The sequence below is a fragment of the Myotis nattereri genome (assembly GCF_964212035.1).
Source record: "Myotis nattereri genome assembly, chromosome: 8".
Taxonomy (NCBI): Eukaryota; Metazoa; Chordata; class Mammalia; order Chiroptera; family Vespertilionidae; genus Myotis; species Myotis nattereri.
Window position 1 is genome coordinate 28263920 of NC_138083.1, and position 18013 is coordinate 28281932.

Consider the following 18013-nt stretch of genomic DNA (forward strand, 5'->3'; position numbering starts at 1 on the left):
TGTAAAGTGATCTGTATTTTAACGTAGGTATTAATTTCTCATTCCCTGGTCAATGTTTGCAATAGGAGCAGCAATGCCGAGGGACCGGGGGCCATACCCTGAACCCTTCCCTTCTCTATATACTCACTGTAGGTTATCTCCCCAGATAAATCTTTAAATCTATGGAAAATCTATTCTAAAGATTCTGAAATCTCTTTCTCCATTCCTAAGTTCTCCCCAGAACTCCAGGTTCACAGTCAATTGCCCACCTGAGCAATAACTGGTCTCTCATATCTCACATGCCCAGAAAAGTAACTCTTGACCACGTTACCCAAACCTGGTCTTCTATCAAAATTTCCGCACCTGAGGAAACGACACTAAAATCCTCCCAGTTTCTCACATAAAAACTCTGAATGCTAGCTTTGATCAGACTCTTTTCTCTCAGTCTTTATACATCATCTATTGGGGATTCTTGCTGAATCCATAGGCATCAAATTCTCTAAGAATCGAATTCTCTCCGTCCGCACTCTGCCACCTGTATTAGCCATCTGTTGTGGTATAATAAATCATTCCAGCACACAGAACCCTAAAGCAACAAGGATGTATTATTTCACACAGTTTCTAAGGGTCAGGACTCTGAAAGGGACTTAGCTAGGTCATTCCAGCTCAGGTTCTCTCATGAGGCTGCAAACTGTCAACCATGGCTTTAGTCACCTCACCCAGGGAAGGATCCTCAGCTGAGGTCCCTCACGGAGTTGTTAGCATGGCTCAGTTCCTTATGGCACCTGGCTGGAGGTTTTAGTTCCTTGCTATATCGGCTTCTCCTCAGTGTAGCTCATAACATGGTAGCCTGCTTCTCCCAGCATGGAAGACCTAAGAAAGAGAGCGACCTGGATGGAAGCAATAGTCTTTTATGACCTAATCTCAGAAGCAACAGAATAGTACTTCTGCTCTATTCTGTTTGTCACATTGACTAACCCTGGTAAAATGTGGGAGTTGACTGCACAAGGGTGGAAACACTAGGAGGAGGAATGATTGGGGTCAAAAGTGATGACTGGCTACCATATCACCCATCGGAGCCCACGCCTCCACCCTGGACTGCCTTGGTGGCTGAAATAGCCTCCTAATCCATCTCCCTGTTTCTCCTCTCAGCATCCAGATGTATCTTTTTGAAACATAAGCCTTCTCATCCCTGCACTTAAAACTCTCCAATGGCTTCTCATTTTCCTAGAGTAAGATCCAAACTCTTAAGCTGGCCCTGCCTACTTGTCAGCCTCATTTCCCACCACACCCAGCATTCATGGATATATTCCTGTTCCTCCAAGAAACTAGGTTGGGTTCCTCTTCCTTGGGAAGATATCTATCACAGCTTAATTGTCACCTCCAAAAAAGTCAGCACACACTATCCTATCTAAAGGACTGATTCAGACACTCCCCTGCCCAACTGTAATCCTGCCCCCTGCCCCCACATGAACACAAGTGTGGTTTATACTTGCTCCAAGGATCTTAATTTTGTGTTCAAGAGAAGGCAGAGATCTTGGTCTCAGGGAATACAGGTTCCTCCCATCTGTATGGAATGACTTATGATTGCTCTAAGCAGGCATGGTAATCCTTTCCCTTCCAGGATACAAAAGGGTCTAGAAGTGTCATGTGGGCCTACACTGAGGAATGAGAGGTGAATAGATATCTATGGCGGGCTTCCCTTCTAACATAAAAAGAGCAAGGCTGGTCAGGACAGCATCTTTTTCTTGGCCACTGCTATTCTGAGTGTAACTACAGTGGGATGTAATGTCCGGAGCTAGGATGGTTGAGATGAACAATCATCTTGAGACTCTGAGATAAGCAGAATGATAAGAATGATACAGAAATCACAGGACTCTGATCTCTGAACCATTACACCATTCCTGGTCTACCAGCCTCTACCAGACTCCTTCACATGAAAAGTAACTACATGTCCTTATCACTTAAGACCCTGTTGGGCATATCTTTCTGTTACATGCAGCTGAAACATCCTAACTGATAGACTTACTCACAAACCATCTTGCTAAGTGATGATGACTCACTATTTAAGAATCTTAGACTCTGTAATGTAGTGTTTACTTAAAAATACCTGATGACAAAGAACCAACAGAATTATTGAAGCCTGTGATTTTCTTGCTAAACTTTCTCGAAGCTCTTAAGTAGTTACCAATGAAGGCTAAAGTATAAAAGTGACTTGTTTTATAAGCATGTCCATGGAAAAGCTTGCTTAATAAACCTAAGAATAATAAAAATGCAACTTAATGAGTCTGACTACTACTGAGAAATAGGAAGTGTTTTGCCTCAAGGATCTGAACTTGTGAATTACCTGACCTAAAGAAAGAGCCAGTTTTACTAACCCCATTTCACAGATGAGGAAACTGAGGCTCTGAGAGGTTAATTTGCCCCCAAAGTCATTCAGCTTCCAAGACATAGCTGGAATTTGAACCCGGGCCCACTGACCTGGCGTGCACAAGCTTATCTCCAGCACTATCCTCCAGCCTCCAGCGGATATGCTCAGCCCATAATCAACTCCCTTCCTTCCTTTCTCTTTTGATCTACGGAATCAGTGTCTTGGAATGCGTCTTGCCTGAATGACCTGTACGTCCACACCTAAAGTGCAGCTCACCCCTTGGTCATCTTTAGGCATCTGTATCTTAAAGAGTACACATTGGAGAAAACTTATTTACAGTTGCTGTTACTCACCCAGAGGAATATTTTCAATCTTCTGAAGACTATTAAACACCCAACATAATAAGGAAAAAATCTTGTGCCTTAAAGTTAATGGATTTTAATGCCAGAGCTGTTCAGTCCATGACAGCTTGTCCTATTCCATGCCATTTATCTTGGTCAATATTCAATTTTGGCATAATCTCTTGCCCATTTAATTGGCCTTCCTATTTGCACACTTCCCCCCTGCATCCCTCACTTCTTTTCATATAAAAACAGAGTAATCCTTCACAACTCTATGTCAGATTACATCACTCCTCTTCCCAAATTACCTCATGGCTTCACATGTGAATCAGGGTAAAAGCTGAAGTGCTTACAATGGCTGACCAGGCTCTCTAAGATATTGTCCCCTTTCGTACTTTGATCTCATTGCCTATGATTCTTCCCCATGCTTACTTCTCTTGGGTAAAGGCCTCCTTTCTATTACTCATATAAGCCAAATGCTCTCTTTTATCTCAGGGCTTTTGCGTATGCTGTTCCCTCTACTTGGAAAACTGTTCTTCCAGGTACCTGCAAGTCTTGCCTCCCAATTCTCTATTTCAGTGTTTTATTATCAACGAAATATTTACTGTACACCATCTATGAAGTAGCAACACCTGCTCTCCAGCAAACAGACCCTCTTCTTTTTTGGGTGCTTTTTTTTTTCTTCAAAACACTGATTACAACCTGATGTAGCATAACATTTATTGCCAGTCTTCCTCCCATTGTCTTATAACCTCCTCAAAAACAGGGCCTTTGTTTTGGTCAGTGCATTCCCAGAATTTAAGCATGCTTCTCATGTGACAGGTGCTCAAATGAATATTTGTTGAATGAATGGAATGGGTGAATGGACAAATTTACCTCGGGTAGTGAAGTCACATCACTGCTCTGTGGCTGAGTTTCCTCATCTATGAAACAAAGAAATGAAGGTGAAATGATCTCCACTTTTTCTCCTTTTTCTCTTATACCACATAAATCAAAACGCAGGCCTGCCTCCAGCTTGAGAACCAAGGGGATGATCAGCAGGCCCGGCAGTTTCTCTCGGCCTTTCACCCCATGGCTTCCTGGGTGGCCCTGGGCAAGTCACTTAACTCTGTTCTTTCAGTTTCCCATTTATAGAACAAGGCTAACACTTACCTACCGCACTGGGGAGTTGGGAGCATTAATTAATGCTTGTAAAGTGCCCTGGTATTTCTCGATTAAAAGATTCAATTAGAGTAAATTGTTACTATTAGGCAAATGAAAATGAAATAACAAGACTATTCTAGGCACTGTAATTCATACAAAGTCCAGCTTTAAAAAGAACCATCACCTACATTCTAAAATAATCCACAAAATGTTCTACTGAAAGATAGTTTTTCCAAAATGTCCAATGTCTAAGAAGAAATTCAGTTTCAAAGAAGAAACATGCCAACTTTTCCTAATCTAGAATGTTCCCTGGTTGTCGAATCTAGTTGTATATGTGATTGAAACTACATTTCAAAAATTTACCATTAAAGAACAAAAAGAATATAATTTAGCCCATTGCCTATATCTTATGCTTAAAGACCAAAAGGAAAATATTTTAATGCATAAAATATTTCAAAGTAAAAATGTATCACAGTTGCTCATGTTTGTGAAGACATTCAAGATTACTCAAGCAATGGAGACTACAACGAGCTATATTTTGAAATACCCACACTGTGAATGGAGCTGACGTTCTACTAACCAGGTAACTTTAGGCAAGCTAAGACTCTTTAAAAAACATTATTAAATGTCAAATCATTTTTATACTCCTCACCCAAAGATATGTTTTTATTGAATTTTGGGGGAGAAAGAGAGAGAGAGGAGAGGAGAGGAGAGGAGAGGAGAGGAGAGGAGGGGAGGGGAGGGGAGGGGAGGGGAGGGGAGGGGAGGGGAGGGGAGGGAAGGGGAGGGAAGGGAAGGGAAGAGAAGAGAAGAGAAGAGAAGAGAAGAGAAGAGAAGAGAAGAGAAGAGAAGAGAAGAGAAGAGAAGAAAAACAGGGTGTATATTAATTGTCTCCCATACACACCCTGACCGGGGACTGAACCCAAAAACTTTTTGGTGTAGAGGACAATGCTCCAACCAACTGAGCCACTCAGCCAGGGCTAACCTTCAAGTAACACTCAAATCATCCTTCCTAAAGAGAAAGCTTTCCAACTGCATTTTAAGCAAACTTTTTTATTCAACTGAAACCCCCAATACTCTCTGAAAGAGAGTGTCATACCATTGCATCTCCTTCATCCATGCCTTCCTTCTAAGCCAACTTCTGTCCTTCCCTCTCTGTTTCCTTTCTTCATTTTCTTCATGGTCATAGAAGTCCTTAAAGTGTGTCGACTCTGCATGCCCACTACAGGAAACCTGGGAGACCACTTCTTTTGTAAGGACTTGATCAGACTCCTGGGAAATTGGGGTTGATTGGCGATGCCCAGGAAGAACTAAGATTAGGACATCAGAACACCTTTTTGGGAACACTTGTGAATATGGTAGATGTGGGTTTTAAAGAAGGGCCCTTCAAAGGCTTACCAGCTCAATCGGCAGGGAATGGTGATTAAATGTAAAGCTAAGCTAATTCACTTATACTTTCTTTACCCCACCCCTAAATCTCCAGTTTACCCATTTTGTCGAATTGCTAATGATAACAAATGTGAAGGATTTTCTAAGTAGTAAAAACCTATGCAAACCTTCAAAATTATTATTATCCAACAGACCTGCCTTTTGGGAACTGGACTTATTTGGTAACCAGACTAATATTATGGTTTCTCTTCCCAGAAAAATGCACATAAACATAAAAATTTTAAATATGATTTCAGGGGCTTGGGAAATCTCTTAAGATTCATGAATCCCAGAAACTTTGATCAAAGTGAACCCGATTAGAAAAACTTTCTAAGGAGATCTACAGACAGGCTCCAGTAGTACCATGAATTCCCCATGTTAAAAGAAAAGATCCATGAACAATGTATGGTCCAGTAGGCTTTTATTCAGCGATTCATAAATCAGGCAGCATCCAGTCTAACAAATAAAAAGGAGCTCCAAATAACCGCACAATGCAAAAGATTGTTTAGACTAATGTGGGAAGGATAGAGGAAGTTATAAAGAGCACGTACTGATTGGTGAAAGCAGGGTTACTTTCCTTAAATGAAGCAAAGGGAAGTCTTAGGACCAGGTCAGGTAATTTGTGCTGAACAGTCAAGAACTAAGATTGGTTGACCTAAGCCTTCTTTTCTGGGAGAGTGGAGCATAGAAACTTATTAAAGTTTTGGTTTGCTGACATAAGGCTTAGCATGAACAACTCCATCTTGGGATTAATCTGGTTGCTTTAACATCCAAAATTGAGGACATTTTCCTGAAGAAGTTTCCTTGGCTTCCCTTATGCCATCAAGTTCATCAAGTCTATGACCCACTTCAAGTTGAGAACATCTGAGCTAGGGACCCTTGAAACACTTATTTGGCTCCCTTGGTCAGAGTCTGAATTTCTTCAAGAGAGAAAAATGTCTCATTCAGTAGAATAGTTGAATTTTTGGCATAAAATAAAATAAAGGAAAGCGACATCAAGCAGAGACATACAAAACTCTATACATATATACACACAGATTAATTTTATTTCCCAGATATTGCCAGGTATTTCCCACAGTAGGCATTTAAATCATGTGAGGTATATTTTAGACTTTATCAGCTTCACAATTAACATTTCCACTTGAAGAGTGTTATATAGATAATGGTAGCTTCTCAACTTTAATGTGCATACAATTTACCCCCAAATCTTTTTAAAATGTTGGTCCTTGAGCCCTTCCCTTTCCTGCTCCCGCACTGCCGGCCACCTCCCCGTGCCTTCCTCCTCTCCCCTCCAAAAAAAACCACAAATGTTGGTCTTCATTTAGCACATTAGGGTGAGAGCCTGAAATTTGCATTTCAAACAAGCTCCCAGGTGATACTAATGTGCCCAGCTCATTTGGAAGAGCAAAGACATAGTGAACAGAGGAGGTGGATATTAACAGTTCCATTTACTAATCACCTATTCACTCACTACCTTTGAGACCAGGATATAAAGGCTGCTTATGGATAGAGTTAAGGTAAAGAAGAGGCCTGTAACAGAATAATTGAATAGACTCTCATACAGAAATGCTAAGAATCTCCACTATAATCCAACTGAAAGAGATATTAAATGTAAAGTGAGATGTTGATTGGATTTTCCCACTCTCCTTTTTTTAAAAATGTTTGGGTTTGTTTGTTTGTTTTTAAACATTTTTTTTATTATTATTTCAGAGAAGAAAGAAGAGGGAAACATCAATAATGAGAGAGAATAATCAATTGGCTGCCTCCTGCACACCCTACATTGGGGATCAAGCCTGCAACCTGAGCACATATCCTGACCAGGAATCAAACTGTGACCTCCTGGTTCATAGGTTGACACTCAACCACTGAACCATGCAAGTCTGACCAGATTTTCCCATTATTCATCTAATTATATTGATACAGAATAAGCAAAGATATTTTACTTGTACTTAGGCTTTTATTGAACAGGAACACAAAGGTTATATAACTAAACATTTTATCAAGCTAGTCAACATGATCACATTGTCAGGGAAGGTAAACTTTCTTACCCAAAATAAGAATTTCTGAGCACAATTCCATATACATTATTTAATAGAAAGTTGCCCTTCTTTCTCCTTTTGCTTTAGGCAATTTAGCCTCTTCTTCCCACCCCTGAAAATTACCAGGTAAGGTTCTATTACTCTCAATTTCTCTTTATGGTTCCTCAATGCTCTTCAAATACATCTACCAAGGGAAGGTGTTAATTTTCAACTATGTACTTATAACTCCCTACATAACTTTTCAAAGTTCTTGAAAGGGCAGATTTTAAGAGCTTCATACTCTTGCTACAAGTACACATGTTAATGGGCCTCAATAAAACCAGAGTTTCAGGGGGTTTCTCTACTTTCAGGATCTTTTATTGAAAATAAATTCCAAAGCTTCTCCTTTCTCTTTGTCTGTGGTGAATTACTTTTCTACTGACTGTACTTTAAATTGACAAGTTTATTTCAAGTGGAAGAAAAATTTTAAATTTCCTATTGATAGTGTTATCCCAGTGTTATTCTTATATATTGACCAATTTTTTTTTTCCCAAAGGACGTTTGGAGTGGATCAAGGCCACTTGATCAGACGAGAGCCCCAGACAAAGAGGCAGAACTTCCAAGATCCAGTCCCAGCCCTACCAGGCACTAGTCACACAGACATGGACGGACAGCAAGTAGCTACCCGTCTAAGTTTCTGCGAATAGGGTGGCAGCAATTTGGAGTTAACATGACCTCTGGATGAGGCCCTCGTTCCAGTTCCCTCTCTGGCCCATGAGACTCTGAGAGGAGGTGTTTCCCCTTTGTAATTTCAGCCTTTTCCTCTGTGTAAAGAGAGAATTGGCTAGTTGGTCTCTACTGATGGTTACAGCTCTAAATGTTGCTTCTATGGGAATCTGATCAGCAAGGGCAGATCAGCAAGATCAACTCAATGCTCAGTGGGTACCTAACCATAACAAGGGTGTGGGGAACTTTAGTTTTGCTGCCCACGTTTATCAATTATTTGATGACAGTGTTGCAGGTAAATTTTGCAGCACATATTCCCATGCCTTTCAGACAGTTATAGAGAATTAAACAAAAATTAAGCCAAACAAACTTACATTCTAGCTTACCTCGAGCTTGCATAAAGGTAAAGATCCTAAGTTATGTAGATCTTAATATGCATTTAATTTGATGCTTTATGTCTGGCAGACCATGTTAGAGGTCTGTTGTTGTTTTCTTCTGTAGTCAAGTGCAAACACTTGGTAGCAGCATGCCAAAGAAGAAACATGTATATATATAAAAGCCTAAGCAACCATTACAGCAGAATGACCAGAATGACCGGTCATTATGACACACACTGACCACCCTGATCTGCTGATCTGGGCCTGCTGGCCAACCTCCCAATCCATCCCCCTGGCCAGCAAGCACCAATCACCCTATGGGGAACGGGAACCTGGGTGCAGGTGGAGCCAGGCGTAGCCAGGCCAAGGCGGTGTGGGCGGGGGTGAGGGAAGCTGGCTGCCAGCAGCCAGGGTAAGGAAAGCCCCAGCCAGCCAACCTCCCGGCTCCAGTGCTTCTGAAAAAACCTCTTTCTGGGGAGGCTTTTCTTTCCCCCACAGCAGCGTGCTATTCAAAGGCGCTAGCTGCGGAGCCACCTGCCCCTGAGCCGCCTAATCTCTCCCCGCACCCAGTCAGATTGAGTCTGGGGTGCTGCGGGGCAGAGCACCCTGAGCTGCTGCCTGCAGGTGGGAAGCTGGCGGGGATGGGCCTCGGACCTGGACCACCCAGCCCCCAGCATGCTCTCCACCTGGAGGCATCCAGCTGCAGACCTCCAACCCCATTAACTGGCTCAGTGGTGGGGTGGAAAGCGACACGGGAGGGTGAGGAAATGAAACCTGGGGCGAGCACCACGGGTGCAGTCCCCGTGACCTTCCCCTCCCAGGGTAATGCTGTGCTCCCTAACTTCCCATGCACAAAGAGATAAATGTGGATTCACAAAGAGGCAGGCCCCCGAGGAGCTTCAGCGGGGGGGCGGGGAGGAGTTACTCACTTCTGACACCCCCACCCTTTGCTTTCAGTCTGCATTCTCCTTCCCTAATACATGTTGCTTGAAGTACACGATGGTTTGTGTTTAGACATGTGATAAACGAGGGGAAAGCAAAGTTTTGTGCTTTAGAACAAAAGTCTGAAGTCTTTGGGGACCTCTCTCTCTCTCTCACACACACACACACACACACACACTCACTCCTTCCTCCCCTCTTTCCTAGCCTGGTGAATCTTCACAAAGAAAGTTAACCCCAGCTCCTCAGAGCCCACCCTCGCTGGAGCGGCCTCTGTTTTGTTCTGGCTTTTTCTCTCACAAGGTTTTTTTCTAACCTCTAAACCAGCAGTCGGACATCCCCTAAGCGGCCCCGGATTGTGAGAGGGTGCGGGCCAGGCTGCGGGAACCCCAGGCACAAATTTTGTGCACCAGGCCTCTAGTCTTAATATAATCATCTAACTTATGTCTTTTTTGTCTCCAAAAACAAAATCGGTATCCCTACTTATAAGATAAACTAGAAGGTAAGTTATAAGATAAAGAATAAAATGATGCTCATAGTTTTTCATGCTTCTTTTAGTGCAAAAAAAAAAAATATTTATTCTATTCCTGTTAAATTCATCAGAAGGACTGTGATCCATACCCTCTTTAGTAAAGAGTATTTTGATGTCTGCACAACCCTAATGGGTGTTTTATTTTTCATAAAAGTCTATCAAATTCCAAATGATCAAATTTGTTTGTAAACTGTAACCCAAATTCACAGCTTGTATATTTAAGAAGCATTAATACACACAGTAACACACACACACACACACACACACACACACACTCCATACCATACAGAAATATAAGGAAATATAAGGAAAAAACTAATCTAAATGTAAGTAAAACTTATATTTTGACAGGAAAACCACTTGTCATAATAAAGATGAGCCTCAACAGTGTGACCTTTTGTTCCAATACCATGATGATATATATTCATTTTGCTTTTCTAGTAGCTAAAACCACACATTGCTACACCATAACTGTAATGGAAGAAGCTTTCCAACAAGTCTCCTTTGACAGTGCTTAACTTTATTATCCCGTTACAATATATTGGGCACAAGGGGGCACTGAAGGAGTGAACAATCCCATCTGCCATGCTAGAACGGACACCTCCGTGCTCACCTTTCATTCTGCCACAGTGGAGCTGTTGCTTTCATTCTTCCTTCCTTTTTTTCTTTGTTAATACTTGCAAGGGATGTGCCAGCTACTCTGACCATATGAGGGAAATGCATCCAACACGATGGACACCACTGTGAATGGCCTTTTCTAAGAGCATGCATGTCATGTCATTATGAACCCGCATCATGGTTCACTAAAATGCCAAACATCTGTGGCAAGATTCTACCAGTTCGCTACTCAGTAGTCATAACACCCTTCCTTCTTACTAACAAAACCCTTGGGTTGTTGGGGGCAGCTACGATCTGCCTTGCCCAGCCTCTCTAGGTGAGTGTGGACAATGACAGCGAATAGGAAGTTGCCTGGGAGAGTTATCCAAAGGGAGTTTGCTGAATTGATAGGAGTCCATTCCCCTTCCTCTTTCTGCTGGCCTAGAAAGTGAAGGCCACTGTAGCAGCCATCTTTCAACTCCAAAACAAAGGTGGAATAGAAAAAACAAGCCGAAGGCCTTGTAAGGATACAGAACTTCCATTTCATCCCTACACTGCCTCCTTCCAAATGTCAATGTGTGAAAGAAAAAACAAATATTATCTGGTGTAGTTCCCTATGATTTGGGTCTCTGAAGCTTTGACATAAAAGCATTTTAAAACTGCAATTCCCAAATAATACATCCTGAAAGTACCCTGGTTAGCAGTGCTGACTCTTTAATTACATATGGCAACGGAACTGAACCAAAGGCAATATTTCACTGAGCTCCCATCCAGTCCCATGAAATATATGCATATTTGTGAAAAGTCCTGAGTTAAAATGTGTGTTTAAACATCTTTTTAATTTAATTGGACAAGTATGAAATATCAATGAGTATTCACTACAGGTAAGTCTTACGTCGATCATAATAAATTTCAAGTCTCCTCTAAATTACTGCTATTTCATCTACAAAGGCAACTGCCTGTTATATCACGCGCTGGACTCCACACCGGGAACCCCAATGGGAAGCACTACAGGGTCAGTGCAGAGCTGTGCCCACCCACACTGCTCACTGGTATAGGCAGGCAGCTGCACTTCTAACAGTTTCCCCTCTCAGCACCCTGGTCAGCGGCCTCACCCTGAACTCTCACAGCTTCCAACACCCTTGGCTGTCACCCCACCCTCACCAGGGACCCTCTTCAATCCTTCCACTTAAAGAAGACTGGAAAAACCACATGTCCAAAAGCAGCAACTTCTTGAGAAATAACCTGGTCTTCTGTGTCTATTTTTCCCATGAAAGAAAGAAATGTTCACTTTTATCACAATAGTTATGCAGTTTTAAATCTCCCTACTATTTGTACTATTATTTTCCATGTTATCTCAGTGGGTAGAAAATTCAATCTAGAATTTTTTTAATGAGTGTAAAATTTAAAAATGTGAATCTTTGAATTATCAAAGTTTGACTATGTGCTTTTGGAGTCTAGTCAAAGGACTTTATTATTTCAAAATAGGTCATTGTTTTATAGAATAATGGAGGAAGGTGAAGCTCTAATTATTAGATGAGTTCCAGTGCAATACCCTATTCTACAGGAAAATTACAGTGCTTTGGGTTATCGGCCATAATATTTTTGATACAGAGTTTGAATCATTTTTTAAAAAATCATCTTTAATCCAAAAATACCTTGCTATATTAAGAGGAAATCACATGGCTTATGGAAAGTAAATCATATGTACTGTGGCTTCTTTAAATGGATAGTGGATGTATATTCTCTAACTCAACCGGGTCCAGGGACAAAATCTTTTCTTTTTTAAAAAAATATTGTTATTGAATTTTAGAGAGAAAGGAAGGGAGAGGGATAGAAAGATAGAAACATCGATGAGAAAAACATCATGGATTGGCTGCCTCCCAAACACCCCCAGACTGGAGATTGAGCCTGAAACCCTAGCATGTGCCCTGCCTGACCTTGTAGGGATATGGGCATCAAACCTGTGACCTTTTGGTTCCTGGGTCAATGCTCAACTGCTGAGTCACACTGGCAAGGCCAAAATCTTTTCAATTGCAGTTTCAATTAACACAAAGAATTTTTTTTAATTGAAAAAAAGTAATTAACTACTGAACAGGCTACATTAAATAAGGTTATACATTTTCAGGATGGGGGATCTCTTTTAAAGTATAAGGGATCATTGATTTTCTCACGAGAGAGACTTCCACCTGTGTGCTTAGGCTCCGAAGTCTGCGGGTAATTATGCACAGTTTCAGCATCGTGGTTTTTAAAACGTTAAACTGAAAATATATGTGTATACATTATAAAAGGTAACATGTTTTCACATTTAAAGTGCTTTGTACATCTGTTCCAAGTAGATTATATATCCATTTGGTGAAGAAACACATTAACATTAACGTCCCTCCTCCCTGATAACCTTGTTTCCAGGTGAAGGACTCAAGGCATGTTCAGCTATTAGCACAAAAGGCAGAGGTGAAGGTGGATCTCGTGGCCACGCTTTTCTCGGTTCCCAATACTTCACTACACGCTAGCTACTCAATGTACAGTCTGCAGACCAACAGCAACAGCCCGACGTGGGAACGTGGAAATGCAGAGTCTCAGGTCCCACCTCCCATTAACTCTACATGATCCCCAGGGGTTGGGCAGGTGCACTGAAGTCTGAGGAGCACCGCTTTAGTGCTACAAAACTCAAGTTCATGCCAGAAGTCTATATCGGTACCACCTGTGAATCTTCCCAGGTGCTGACTTCAAAACCTCACTCTGAAAGGTTTGAAGTCATTGCTTTTAGTCCTCACAAGCTAGAAATCACTTAACATGAATTAATATCAGAGATGCTTGATATTTAAACAGAAAGAAATACCTGGCAGACCAGAACACATAAGCCTTCTCCACCCACTTCCCTTTCACCACCAGGGATGTGTTAGAACGCAGATGGTCCGGCCGCCCAGTTGTCTTTAATTTTTCTTCAGGTTCTTTAATTTTAGCGTTAGTAAAGATTATTGTTATATTAAACACACATGTACACATATTCCTGAGGAATGATGTAAGCAATTTTCAAATGGCCATTGTTACCATCCTCTATTTTTTCTTTAAGTACAAACTTGAAGACCTCTTCCCATGTAAGCTATTATCCATTTGCATTTCTGGAAAATTCAATAAATACCTGTTAGGTTCACCAGTGCTTTCTTATTAGATGTCTTGTCTTACCGTAAATGGATTTGTGTCACTGAGCAATAGTTTGCAAACATTTAAGTAATAATTTAACCTTGAGAGATGGCACTGATGCATTATAAACTAATGTATAGCAGATATTGTCAGAAAGAGGAAAGGTGGGGGTGGGAGGGTGGTTAGGTGGGTGGGGAGAGGTCAACCAAAGAACTTGTATGCATATATATGCATAATCAATGGACACAGACAATAATATGGTAAAGGCCTGGGGCAGGGGGTGGGAACAGGCTAGATGGGGTCAATGGGGGAGGAAAGAGGGACATATATACTTTCAACAATAAAGATTTAAAATAAATAAATATCTTTTTTAAAAAGTGAATGTGGGCATTTAAATACCTATGATCTGGGTTGGAGAGGAGGTAGAGATGTTGAGGAAGACAAAAAAAAAACAGAATGAGTGAGTGTAAGAAAGGAAATATCACTGGAATGTTGAAATTGCAAATGAAACCCACAGAAGTCAGGAAATTCAAGAGTTAAGGCTCCCACTGCTCCCTTAATTCTGCCCCTGGTGTTGGGCAAATGCACTGTGTATGTATCTTTCATTACCAGATCCCATAACACTTAGCAACAGAGCCCACTTAGGATGGTGATGAAGAAGCATATGGCTCCTTATGAAATAAGCTTTAAATACATTGAAAGGTTAAAAACTAATATAACAAGGCCCCTTTTCCTATAAAAGTTTAATGTTAATTATAAAATCGGATAACATTGTTACGGCGTGAAATATGAAATGCACAAGGCGTGCTCCCCTGGGGCACAGTTGATGTGCACTGCATTCAGAATGGCATTTTCCCACCTTCAGTGTGTAAAAGTGGAAACACTTCTTTCTCCCGGGGGAAAAAAAATATGGAAATCAGCTATGGTAGTAAAATTTCAGGATCTCTACTTTGCTTTTCATAAGGAGACTAAATTTCAGAGACTTCAAGCTCTAGTTAGGGTAACAATATACTAAAAAACCAATCTGGGGCAGGCTACGAGGAATAACGAATGATTCTTCCCTTCCCCTTCCCCAAACAAAATATTTTTTGGCTGATTTTGGAAATCTGTGTATGGTATTACCTTCCTTCAGGCTTATCTTCCTAATGATGTTTATTCTTGACAAAAGAATGCCTCTCCGAATGTATTAAAGGTAAAAAAAATAAATCATCCCAGGAATGTGTCTACTTAGAGATGAAAAACAAAGCAGCGTAGGATTAAAATGTGCACAAATCATTTGAAAATGCCCTCTCCTGCAAAGGTACAGTAAACAGTTAATGAACAGTGAAAAGTGCCCTCTGTAGACATATCAGTTTAGTGGTTATTAAGGCAATGCTGAAGCTTTTGAAGAGTAAATTAACCCTTCAAGGAGTGGCCATATAATTGTGGGGCCCAATGCAAATGAAAATATGGGACTCTTGGTAAAATATTATTAAGAATTTCAGGGTGATGACACTAGAGCTTTAAACCAAGGGCAAGCACTTCTAAGAATGGGGCCATATGTGGCAGCACAAATTGCACACCCTGACTCCTTCGATTAAACCAATTCCTCTACCAGTTTCTCACGGTACTTACCACTTTCTATATTCTTAGTCCTTTGAGTGCCATCCTTACTTCCCCCATTAGCCTATAAATTCCTTTTAGGCAGGAACTGCGAAAAGAACAAGAGCTCTCAAATCAGGCAAATCTGCCTTTAATTTCCAAACTCCGACACCTACTAGTTGTAATGAACCTACTTGTATTATTTAGTTTCTGAGACTTGGTTTTCTCATCTTTAAAATGGGATAATGACCCTGGCCACCATGGCTCAGTGGTTGAGAATCGACCTATGAACCAAGAGGTCATAGTTCAATTCCCAGTCAGGGCACATGCCCGGGTTGCTGGTCCCCAGTGTGGGGTGTGCAAGAGGCAGCCAATCAATGATTCTCTCTCATCATTGGTGTTTCTATCTCTCTCTCCCTCTCCCTTTCTTTCTGAAATCAACAAAAATATATTTTTAATGGGATAATGGTAATACCTTCAGGATAGGATTGCTGTGAGGGTAAAATATGATAATTCACAGTATTTGGCCCACAGTGAATACTTAAAAATGGTGGTTATTCATATTATTGCACCATACAGTTATTGTGAGGAGTGTGATGAGAGAATAGAAAGAACTTCACAATGATTAATGATATGGGATTGGTTAGAAATCATATGATAAGTTAATACAATGGCATGCTGTGTTGCTGAGGTAAATCTCTTCATCTGCCCAGAGCACTCAGCAGACCCTGAGAGCAGGTTTAAAATGCAAATTCTTAGCCAGACCTACTAAATCAGGAACTCTGAGGGTTGCACCTGGCCATCTGGGAGGAAAGGGAGGTGGGGGTAGGTATACTGAGTCCTCCAGGTGATTCTGATATGCTCTGATGTTCAAGAACCACTGATCTATTACATCAGTTGGGCCTGTGTCTTCTTAACTATATTTTTATTAATTTACTAGAGGCCTGGTGCAGGAAATTTGTGCACTCGAGTGGGGGTTCCCTCAGCCTGACCTGAGCCCTCTCACAGTTCAGGAGCCCCACGATCCATCACCCCACAGAGGGAGGCCCCACCCAGCCACTGCAGCACCACCTGCCAGGCAGCCTGGGCCTCCCTCTGCTGGGCAATCAATCGTGGGGCTCCGAGATAGATCACCCCAAAGAGGGAGGCCCCACCCACCCACTGCAGTCCGCTGGTCAGTGGCTTGAGCCACCCTCTGCGAGGTGCTATATTGTAGAGCCTGCCTAATTGATTGCCCTGCAGAGGGTGGCCTGGGCCTCCCTCTGTGGGGCAATTGTGGGGCGTTGGCGGGGCCCCCCTGACCAATTACATTGCACCCATCTTGGCTGGCCTGGCACCAGTGCGTGTCATAGTGTGGTTGTCCGGAGGGTCAGTCTGCTGTTTGGCCATTAGGTCGATTTGTATATTAGGCTTTTATTATTATAGATGAAGCAAGGTGCAGAAGAGTACCCAAATTGATTTCAAGTCTGGAGATTTTCCAAAAGTGAGGCGCATTTCTCCACCTTGGCAGCCATCAATGAGGGTGTTTCTCTGGCCAATGCTAGAGGAATAGTGCTCACTGCTAAGACTTGTACCATTTTTGGGGGGGGAAGAGGAACTCATAGAAATTTTCCTTTTACTTTTTTGATATTTGTACTGTCAAAATATGTTGAATCATATATAGAAATATATATCATGTGTATATGACTTATATATATATATTTATAGTTACGTTTATAAAATCATATTTATGATTTATATATATTTCTGCATATATATAAATCACATATGTGATTTTATATATGCTTATATATAAACTAGAGGCTCAGTGCATGAAATTCATGCATGAGGAGGGATGGGGTGTGTCCCTCAGCCCAGCCTTCACCCTCTCCAATCTGGGACCCCTAGAGGAATGTCCGACTGCCTGCTCTTCGTTTCCATGGACAGTCAGACATCCCTCTCACAATCCAGGACTGCTGGCTCCCAACCACTCTCCTGCCAGCCTGCCTGATTGCCCCCTAACCACTCCCCTGCCAGCCTGATCAATGCCGAACTGTTCCCCTGCCAGCCCAATTGCCCTTAACTGCCCTCCCCTCCTGGCCTGGTCGCCCCCAACCACCCTCTCCTGCAGGCCTGGTCGCCCCTAACTGCCCTCTCCTGCAGGCCTGGTTCCCACATACTGCCCTCCCCTGCTGCCCTGTGACCCCCAACTGCCCTCCCCTGCAGGCCTGATTGTCCCCAACTGCTCTCCCCTGTGGGGCTAGTCCCCCCCCAACTGCCCTCCCCTGCAGGCCTGGTTGCCCCCACCTGCCCTCCCCTGCAGGCCATCTTGTGTGTTGGAGTGATGGTCAATTTGCATATTACCTCTTTATTAGATAGGATGATTTTAAAAAAATATTCCAATTTATTTTTAATGAATATTTTAAAGTAAATAAACACAACCTAAAATTGAAATAAAAAAGCATGGCTCAGGCCCTAGCTGGTTTGGCTCACTAGATAGAGTGTAAGACTGCAGACTGAAGAGTCCCAGGCCCAGTTCTGGTCAAGGGCACATGCCTGGGTTGTGGGTTCAATCCCCAGTTTGGGGGATGCAAGAGGCAGCCAATCAGTGATTCTCTTTCATCATTGATGTTTCTCTCTCTCTCTCCCTCTCCCTTCCTCTCTGAAATAAATAAAAATATATTATATATAAAAAAAAAAGCATGGCTCGGGTTCACTAGAATGAGGCCAGAATAAAAAATATTTGAGGCCAATATTTGAGGCCGAGTAGTGAGGGCTATTTTTCTAGAAGCAGAGAACCAGCCCTGATCTATTGACTGCCAACCAATGATGCTGACCAACCAGTCTTGTTTGGG